Genomic DNA, 10,547 nt, shown 5'->3' with positions numbered 1-10,547 from the left:
TCAGATTGTTAAACTTTATGGAGTTCCTATTTCTATCATATCTGATCGGGGCTCATTGTTCACATCTCACTTCTGGAGGCCCTGCAGTATGGGTTGGGTACCCAATTGGATCTGAGTATTGCATTCGACCCTCAGATAGACAGACAATCTGAGAGCACTATTTAAGTGCTTGAGGATATGCTACGGGCATGTGTGATTGATTTTGGTGCTCAGTGGGATCAACACTTGCCCTTGGTAGAGTTCGTGTACAACAACAGTTACCATTCCAACATCCAAATGGCTCCTTTTGAGGCCTTGTATGGCTAGAGATGTAGATCTCCCATTGTATATATTGATTTCGTGGTAGTGGATATCCTAGACACTAATCTACTCAGAGATTCCATGGAGCGAGTTCGGTTGATTCTGGGTAGGTTATTGATAGCTTAGAGTTGCCAAAAGATCTATACTGACAAGCGGATTCGATCTTTACTGTTCATGGTCGATGACTAGTTATGGTTGAGGGTCTCTCCCTTAAAGGGTATCATGAGGTTCGGGAAGAAGGGAAAGCTCAGCCCTAGGTTTATTGGTCCATTTGAGATCTTAGATCGAGTGGGAGAGGTGGCCTACAGACTTGTCTTTCCACCTAGTCTATCCTCTGTACATCCAATATTTCATGTCTCGATGCTACGATGCTACATTCCAGATGAGTTTGATGTGATTTCCCTTGATTCATTTGAGTGGAGCCAAGATTTGACCTTTGAGAAGGAGCCAGTGGTTATTTTGGACAGACAGATCAGGAAGTTGAGGACTAAGAAGATAGCTTCAGTGAAGGTTCAGTGGCGGCATTATCCCATGGAGGAGGCTATCTGAGAGTTAGAGTCGGACATGCGGGCCCATTACCCCCATATTTTTTAGACTCCAGGTATGTCCCTTCCTTTATATTTGAGGATGAACATGATTTTTAGTAGTGGATGATGTAATGACCCTGAAGGTGATTTTCGATAAAATTACCATTTTACCTCTTTCAATAGTTTTTATCAGTCACTTTTGGTTAGGTCTGAAGGTTGGTTTCTTGAAATCTTATGAAAAGTTGAGATTGTGCTACAAAAATGAGTTTTAAAGTCTTGAGTTGTCAAATTTTGAATTTTGAAGTCATTTGGAGTTTTGGATCTCGAAATATGATTTTGTCAATTCTATCAGTTCCGGAATGTAGAAATTGGTATAAAAATATTGTCAAAATCAGATTTAGAGTTAAAACGTGGATTTTAGGTCTAGAGTTGAGAATTGAGTTAAAGTTTGATCTAAGTTTGACTTTGGTCAATTTGGTGTTCGGGTGCTCAGATGGATTTCTAATAGTTCCAATGGTTTTGAGGGGTTATTTTAACACTAGAAATAGGTACGTTGTAATTTTTAGGGCTCTCGAGGGTATGTTGAGTATTTCAAGGGTCAAAACTAGCTTTAGTTGTGACTTATCAAATTTTAGGTCAAAGAGAACTCAAATTCAAATTCTGATGATTCCATTGAGTCCGAAAAGTCAAATTTAGTAGGGCTGCATGTATGGTTTGTATATATGAGGTTCCGAACGAATCCCGAGAGTCTATTCCGTGACTTTGAGACTTGTTGAAAATCTGCTATCTGGTGCCTTTGAAATCCTTCTGCGTGCTCGCGGATCCTTCTCCGCATTTTTGGAGGTAATGGTTTCCCTCTTCACATTTATGGAGGCAAGGTCGCATTCGTGGAGGGATAGCTGATACTCTTCCACATTCGTAATGCCTGTTCCACTTTCGCAGAGAGTTATTTATGCTGCCTCCGCATTCGTAGAGAGCGATTTCCTCTTGAACAGTGTTAGTTCACACAAAGTTGGGGTTTAAGTCATTGTCTACCATTTTTGAGTTTTCAAGCTTGGGATATGCGATTTGAAAGGGATTTCTTGCGGGGAAAATATTGGGTAAGATATTCTAAGCTATTATCTTGATTACTCATTACTTAATTTGGTTTTTTAAACATGAAATAGGTGATTTTGAGTTGGCGAAATTGGGGTTTTTCAAGAACAATGCAACTTTAGTTTTCAATTGATTGTGAACTCATTTTAATCTCATTTTTTGAAATGGTTTTCACCATTAGATGCTTGACTACTTGAAGAATATTTTCATCTAAAAATATTCAAATTTCGAATTCATTTTCCGACATGGGACTTTTGACCATTTTCCATTTTTACCCGAATTGCTTGATTTTAGTGTCAATAGCTATGAAATGTGATTGTGAGTCTATATTTGATTATCTTGTGGTAATTAGGAGTATCATCAGAGAAGAAAAGCTTTGATTTTACATTGTTCGTTACTTTTGGTTAAGGCAAGTGAAATCCTAACATTTGTTAAGTATGTTGAATCTTGTACTTTTCTGTGTTAGTGAATTAGGGTGTATTGGGTTATTGAATTGAGTTGAATTATATGATTTAAAGTGTGATCATGGAATTTGGATATGGGTAATTGTCTAAATGTTGTGAATTGTAAGATTTTAACCTATTGTGTGATTGTGGACTATATGACATCATATGTGAACATTTATCCTGTTTTACTTATTACTTGTGCATATACTTATCTGTGATGCTTGAGAAATTATATGAGTGAGATACTAGATATTGAGAAGGAGGTTTCTATCGATCGAGGTGATTTACCAAGGTCTTTTCCGAAAGATATTATGGTCGGGGTCTCTTTTGGCAGATATTGGTCGAGGTCTCTTCCGGCAATGATGATTGATACATAGTCTATGTGTGGCCCCCAGGAGTTTCGGTCTAAGGTGATTAGCGGATGTGAGTATCGTAGGAAATACTTGCATCACAATTATTTGACATAGCATTTTCATCTATTTCATCATGTGACTATTTAGATTGAGATTTCCTGTGTATGCCTGAGTATGGTGATGAAAATATATATGTTCTTTTTACTTATAGACTATTTAGTATTCTGAGATAATTGTTATATAAACTATCTAGACTAGGTTGTCTGAGTATAAATGTATAGTTATGAAGGATTGTGGTTGGGATGTCAGGAGTACCTGTGTTCCATATTGCTTTACTTAAGGTTGAGTTTTCATTTTATTGAGTACCGTGTTGTTGGTGTTTATCCCTTGCTTCTACATCTATGTAGGATTTGAGCCCAGTACCTCCCTCTCTTAATACTTTCGTTGATTGGGCCGATCTTCTGGACGCGTGAGAGCTAGCAACTTGTCTTCTTTGGCAGACTCTCGCTGCTCATTTATCTTATGTTAAGTTCTATTTGAGGACGGAGACATTTAGACTTTTATCTTTTCATTTCTGGTGGGATAGTGTCTTGTATATGTGACACCAAGTCTTAGGTGGTTTAGAATCTATTTTTCCACTTATCCTTATCTATATCATATTAGACTTTACATTTTTATTTTCATTTTCACTTATTTTGAATTGTTCAGACTCTTAAGCTGACTCGCCTTGATGGGTAGGCGAGTGTCATCACACCCGATTTCAGATCGTGACATACCCTATCTCTAAAAATCAAACAATTCCTTAATATGATAGTTAAGAGAAAAAATATGATCGATATCAACAATCCTACCATGCACAACTATTTTAGGCTTCAGAAATTGAAAGAGGGATTCATTGGTAGAACTTCAGAAATCAATCTTCATGTCCAAAGTACTATCAAGATCGAGCCTACATTTTTTCTTAGATTCACCAGAAGAGTCATAGATTCCAAAATGCTTGAGAGATAAAGGACATGAAAAATCATAATAAAAAAGAGTGAGATGAGTCAAAGCAACCGGAGTTAAGCGAAATAGGGGAGGTTGCAATGTCTTTCCTTTGATCCTAGAGCTTTTACGAGAAGGCTAAGAGTTTTTTAGGGTTTTAGCCATAGTTGATAATAGAGATACTGCTGTGCTAAAGGCTAGAGAGGCAAGAAGAACATCTTACTCAACAAGAGTATCGGAAGAGATGAGAATTAGGAGGGAAAAGAAGTAAGGAAGAAGAGAGAAGTAAACGATACAAATAAAGAGAACAATGATGAACTAATGTGAAAGATAGTGAGAGATGTGACAATGCTGCAGTTTCTGAGGAGACACAACAGCCTAGACTTGTGGAAATAAGCAATAGATGGCACACTTAAATCATAGCAATTAATACAAGTATCACTTAAACAAGAAAAATATTTAAAAAGGTTTAGAAATAATTCCCAAGGATTTTCATAGGTACAAAAACTTTCTTCAAACAGAGATTTAGTAAAAATATCAGCTAATTAAAATTCAGTATTTACAAAAGATATTTCTATATCTCCTTTTAAAATATGATCTCTAATTAAATGATGTTTAAAATTTATATGTTTTACCCTAGAATGATGCACAGGGTTTTTTGACAAGCAAATAGTGCTAGAATTATCACATAAAATTTGCACGGGTTTGAAAGATAATTCATAATTATTTAATTGGTGAGTCATCCACAAAATTTGAGCACAACATAATCCAATAGCAATGTATTTAGCTTCAGTTGTGGAGATTGACACACAATTTTACTTTTTGTTGGAAATTAGTGATTTTCCTAGAAACGGACATGTGCCACTAGTACTTTTTTGGTCATTCTTGTCACCTACAAAATCAACATCTGAAAATCCTTTTAGATCAAAAGTTGATGAATGTGTATACCTTAATCCAAAAGAGATGGTCCCCCCTAGATATCATAAAATTGTTTTGATTGCAGTTAGATGAGATTCTTTAGGTGCAGATTGAAATCTTACACATTTACAAACACTGAACATAATTATATATAGAAGAGATTCAATCATACCTCGATATTTGATTTGATCAATAATTTTACCTTCGGTATCAAGATCAAGTGCACAGGTTGGACTCATGGGAGTGCTGGTTATAGCTTTGGCACTACTCATTACATATTTTTGGACTAACTCTTTAGTATATTTTGACAAATAAAAATACCTTTTTCAGATTGATGAATTTATAGTCCCAAAAAGAAATTTAACTCACCTATCATTCTCATTTCGAATTCATTTTGCATTAGACCAGAGAATTCCTTCCACAAAAATAGTACTACCAAAAATAATATCGTCAACATATATTTGATGATAAGATTTCCAGAAGGTGATCTTTTAGTAAACAAGGTAGTATTTATATTTCCTCTTGAAAAGTCATGAGAAATTAAAATTTTGCTTCATCTATCATATCAAGCTCGAGGAGCTTGTTTAAGACCATATAAAGCTTTTGACAGTTTGAAAACATGATAAGGGAATTTCTTATGTTCAAAATCAGGAGGCTGTTTTAAAAAAACTTCTTCTTCAAATAAAATCATTTAAGAAAGCACTTTTAATATCCATTTGAAAAAGTTTAAAACCATTGAAAGCAGCATATGCTAGGAGTATACGAATAGACTCTAACCCAGAGACAGGGGCAAAGATTTCATTGTAATCGACTCCTTCTTGTTGAGAGTACCCTTGAGCAACAAGTTTGGCTTTGCTTCGCACAACTTCTCTAAATATATTCAATTTATTCCTGAAAATCCATTTTCTACCAATAATGGAAGTATTTTCAGGTTTGGGAACAAGTGCCTATACCTAATTTTTCTTAAATTGATCAAGTTCTTGTATTGCTTTTACCCATTGATCGTCCTTTAAAGCTTTGTCAACCTTTTTAGGTTCCAATTGAGATATGGTAGCTATGTTCACGCTTCATTTTCTTGATGATCTTGTTCTCATTCCTTCATTTAAATTTTCTATGATGAATTTCTTTGGATAGTCAGGCTTACTTCTCCATTCATTTGGAGTAGATTCAGTATTTGATTGAAGTTCTTCAGAATTAGTCGATTCATCTATTATTTCTACTTCCTTTGAAGATATGACTATAGTCTGGGAGTTGAGATATTCCTCATCATCTGTACTATTTATTTTCTCACAAGGTAGATTTAAATCATCAAAAATAACATGAATTGATTCTTCTATAATAGAAGTATGTTTATTAAAAACTCTATAAGATCTACTATCATTAGTGTAGCCAAGAAAATACCTTCATCACTATGAGGATCAAACTTACCAAGATTGTCCTTATCATTATTGTGCACAAAATATTTACATAGATAAAAATAACTGTTGTTAGGCCTCTTACCGTTCCATAATTCATATGGAGTTTTCTTTAGGATGGGCCTTATCAAACATCTGTTAATAATGTGACATATTGTGCTTACGGCTTCTGCCCAGAAGTGATGTGGTAAGGAATGCTCACAAATCATAATCCTTGCCATGTCTTGGAGAGTCCTATTTTTTCTTTCAACAACTCCACTCTGCTGAGGAGATTTGGGGGCAGAGAAGTTGTGAGAGAATCCTTGTTCATTGCTATATTTTTCAAAAGTTTTGTTCTCAAATTCTCCTTTATGATCACTCCTGATTGTAGTGATATAGTAACCTCTGTCTCTTTGAACTTTCTCACAGAATATTTTAAAGTTCTTCATAGTATCATCCTTGTTAGAGAGAAACATGACCCAAATAAAGCGAGAGTAATCATCAACAATAACAATTGCGTACCTTTTTCCTCCAATGCTTGTTTTTCTTGTGGGTCAAAATAGATCCAGGTGAAGTAATTGTAATGGTTTTGGAGTAGATACAATATCTTTTGAAATGAAATAGCTTTTGGTTTGCTTACCTATTTGACATGCATCACAAATTTGATCCTTAGTGTAGTCTAGCTTTGGAAGGCCTAGGAAAAGTTCAAGTTTTGAAAGCTTTTCAATAAGTCGCATGCTTGCATGACCAAACTGTTTATGCCAAATTCATGGATCTTCTGATATTGATGCCAGATAGATGTGTTCAGTTGATTCTTTCACAAAGTCCAAAATATAGATATTTTTGTCTCTACTTTCGGGAAGAATAGCTTTACCAGATTCATCTTCTACAAATCAGCCTATTTTTCTGAATTTTACTTCCAAGTCTGAGTTATAATAGTTGGCTTAAGCTTAGAAAATTATACTTTAAACCTTTCACCAGATAAACATTAGAGATATCACATGATTCATTACATAAAATGGTTCTAATACCAACAATAGTTCCTGTAGAGTTATCTCCAAAATTAATTTTTCCACCATTGAAATTAGTAACTAATCTGAACAATTTTTTGTTGCCGGTCATGTGATTTGAACATGCACTATCTAGATAAACTTCAGAGCAAAAAATGAACAAGAAGGGGCCTACGATTACTCATTTAGCTTTTACTGATGACAAAGTATTGTTGTCTAACAATTCCCTCAACCTCCTTATGGATACTGTCAATACTTATAAGGCTGCTTCTGGACAACTTATCAACAAGAGTTTAAAGGTGTGAGATGGTGTGTGGATAATGGATTTCAACAAGCTTATTCATTATCATAAAAGAAGGCACTAGCAAACGCTCTCCTATTTGGCATGAGATGGTGTGTGGATAATGGATTTCAACATGTTCTGGTATAAAGTGACTCTAAAATACTGCTAGATTGAATTACAATATTAAACAAGAGGGATTTCACTTGTATTCACTAACATTTAATACAATGTTATAGTATAATTACTGCAATTTAACTTTCCTTATCTTATTTTTAGGTTATTTATCTATTTAACTAACTATAGATACTTGAGCTAAAAATATAATATAAATAATCACGTTTTAAATGATCTCATAGTGTTACAAAATTGTGTTATAAAAGTTATACTCAAGAAAAAGAACCTGCTTGACTTCTGCCCAAAAAGTATTGAATTTTCTAATCTAATGGAGTTAGATTTTTTCATACATGTTTCTAAAACATCATTACTTTTATTCATAATGTTTATTTGACTTGTCCAACATAAATTTGCTGAAAAATAAGTCATTGGGGGTTTTTAAAAAATGGAGCATGTGAGATGAATTTCTTGAAATTCAACTTTTACAAAAAGGCAGAGAAAAAGCGTAGAGGACCACCATGGGCTTTAGATGAAATTCATTTTTATCTATGGGCCAGTGGATCGGGAGTGTTGATATTCCTATTTTTGTAAATAAGGCACAATATTATTAGACTCATAAAAAATCAATTTAATTGTTTAAAATTTTTTGGGATAATGCATAACTTTCCTTAATTATGATCGAAATTCTATTGATTTTATTTACTCTTTTTATTTTCTTTGTCTTTCCTTTTTGATCTGATTTAAAATTTAATTTCAAATGCCTCTATTTAAAATTATTTAATTTCGAATGGATATCAAAATAATTGAAAAAAATCAAATAAAACATAAAAAAAAATTAAAATATTAAAATTAAAGAACACTTTTTAATTATTTTTTAAAAGAATCCACATAATTTTTTAAAAATAATTAAAAGTGAAAAGATAAGAAATTAATGAAAGAAAAAAATAAAAAAAATTAAAGTGAGGAAGAAATTAAAATAAATATTTTACATAGAAAGAAATGATAATAATTATATATATATATATATAAGTTTTAATATCAATAATTATGTGTACTAACTAATTATAAAGTTAGCAATTAAAAAGGGATATTTGTCCAATTTTTTCACCAATCACTTGCTTTTAAGAGAGTGTGCACACTCTCTGTGCCACATCAGCTTTTAGGATGTATTTATTCCATTTTAAAATAGTTCTGGGGGTAATAGGACCGTAGTAAAGTTAAGGTGTGTCGCTGGAATTTCGATCATAGTTAAGGGTGGTACTTATGTATTATCCCTTAAAGAAAATAATTTAGGGAGCCTCGCCTAATTTTAAGATAATTAGGAAATCAATTTACTATTTAAAAAATATCTGCGAAACCAATAGATTCTAGATAAGGGTTCAAGTTATTCCGAAAGGAAGGTATTCGTACCCTTTAGAATCCACAATTGTAGTTCCGATTGAACATATTTTTTTTAAATTGAGGAGTAGATAAATAATATAACAAGTATAATAAACATGAATTATACACAAGAATAAAGTAAAACAATAATATAAGGAACAGCCTAATATTTGCCTAACGTCGATAATATATATAATAAAGAATTGTTCAAATAGCTGTTTTGGAAAGCAACTCTGGATTGGATACCTATAAAGACACTTGATAGAAGTGTTAGTAATGGACAAATATAAATCAAAATAAAATAAAACAAAAACAAATAATAACTCAAAAAAAAACTCATCGTATGAACATGAGGGGCCTTGAAAATCGACGGTAATTTCTTCATCGACCACTTTGTGGCTGTTTCAGGTGGACTAGTGGTGTGGTTTGGGTGATGGAGAAGAAGGTGAGGCGGCTGCTTTTGGAGAATAGTGTCACGGACTTAGACTTCAACTAAGACCTTCATGCGGCACTTGACAACTTACTCATGAATCTTTCACGATCTTGCAAGCTCAAGTAAGCCTTTAAGACTAGATCGCTAAGGGAACGCTAGATTGTAAGAAAGACAAGAGAGACTTTATGAAAAAGGTTTTGTATTAATTGGAAGAATGCTTGATTTCTTTATGATTTGCTACAAATGAATGTCTCCTCTATTTATACTATTCCTTAGGGGCTTAAGTGTAAAATAAAAATTACTACACAAGTCTTTCCATATTTATAAACTAATCCCTCTTCTAGATTTCTCTACACAACTAGAAGATTTTAAGGACTTTTCATTCAAATCCATGGAATTCTAAACTCTTCCAAGGAAACTCTCCACATGTCTCTAGAACCTTCCACTATGGACTAGCATTTTTCCTATGTAAGGCTTCCACATGGGCAACTTTGTGACATGTGGTACTTACGTGGCGCTTATGTGGCGTGATGATGTGGCGGGTCATCACAATAGGGTGGAAAAAATATCTAGGGTTTTACTCATTTGAGAATTTTACACCACAAATCATAAAATTGTTTACCACACCCTTATTTTCAAGTCAGGTAAAGGAGTTGTAAAGAAAATTCAAAACCATTCATTTTGTAAAATTATGAGCTTAAAATCATGGCTCAAAATCAAGAGCTAATTAAATATCTGAGTAATGCAATATTTAACTGTGTTTCAACATATTCTTAAATTGTACTAAAAATATTAAAATAAATATGAAACAAATGCAATCAACGACTTATCAAAATGTAATTTAATGAAGAATTATGATTTAAAAAAATCAAACAATATTCAAAAATTTATCAGACCGTGACAAAAATATTAATAATTAAAATTAACTAAATTCAAAATAAATTAATAAAAAAATTAATATTTTGAAAAATAAAAATAATCATCGATAAACTATTCTAAAATTACAGAAAATGTATTTTGAAGTATTTAAATAATCAAAAACTTAAAAGTATTAAGTTTAAAAAAGTCTTGCCAAAGTGGATGTCTACAAGGTGTAAGATATGGGTCTTTTTAATTTTATTTGCAAATTAAGTCCATGTCTGATCTCTACATGATATAAAAATCAGTTTATTTTGCCATGTCATAAAATTTTATAATTGAAATATATAAGACTATGTATTACTAGTTATGACATTATTCTTTTATGTTTCAAACTTTAACAGTAAAACACTTACAGGATATAACATTTGATAAATAAAGATTAAAATTTA

The sequence above is a fragment of the Solanum dulcamara genome, chromosome 1, assembly GCF_947179165.1.
Source record: "Solanum dulcamara chromosome 1, daSolDulc1.2, whole genome shotgun sequence".
Classification (NCBI taxonomy): Eukaryota; Viridiplantae; Streptophyta; class Magnoliopsida; order Solanales; family Solanaceae; genus Solanum; species Solanum dulcamara.
Note: the sequence above shows the minus strand (reverse complement) of the source record.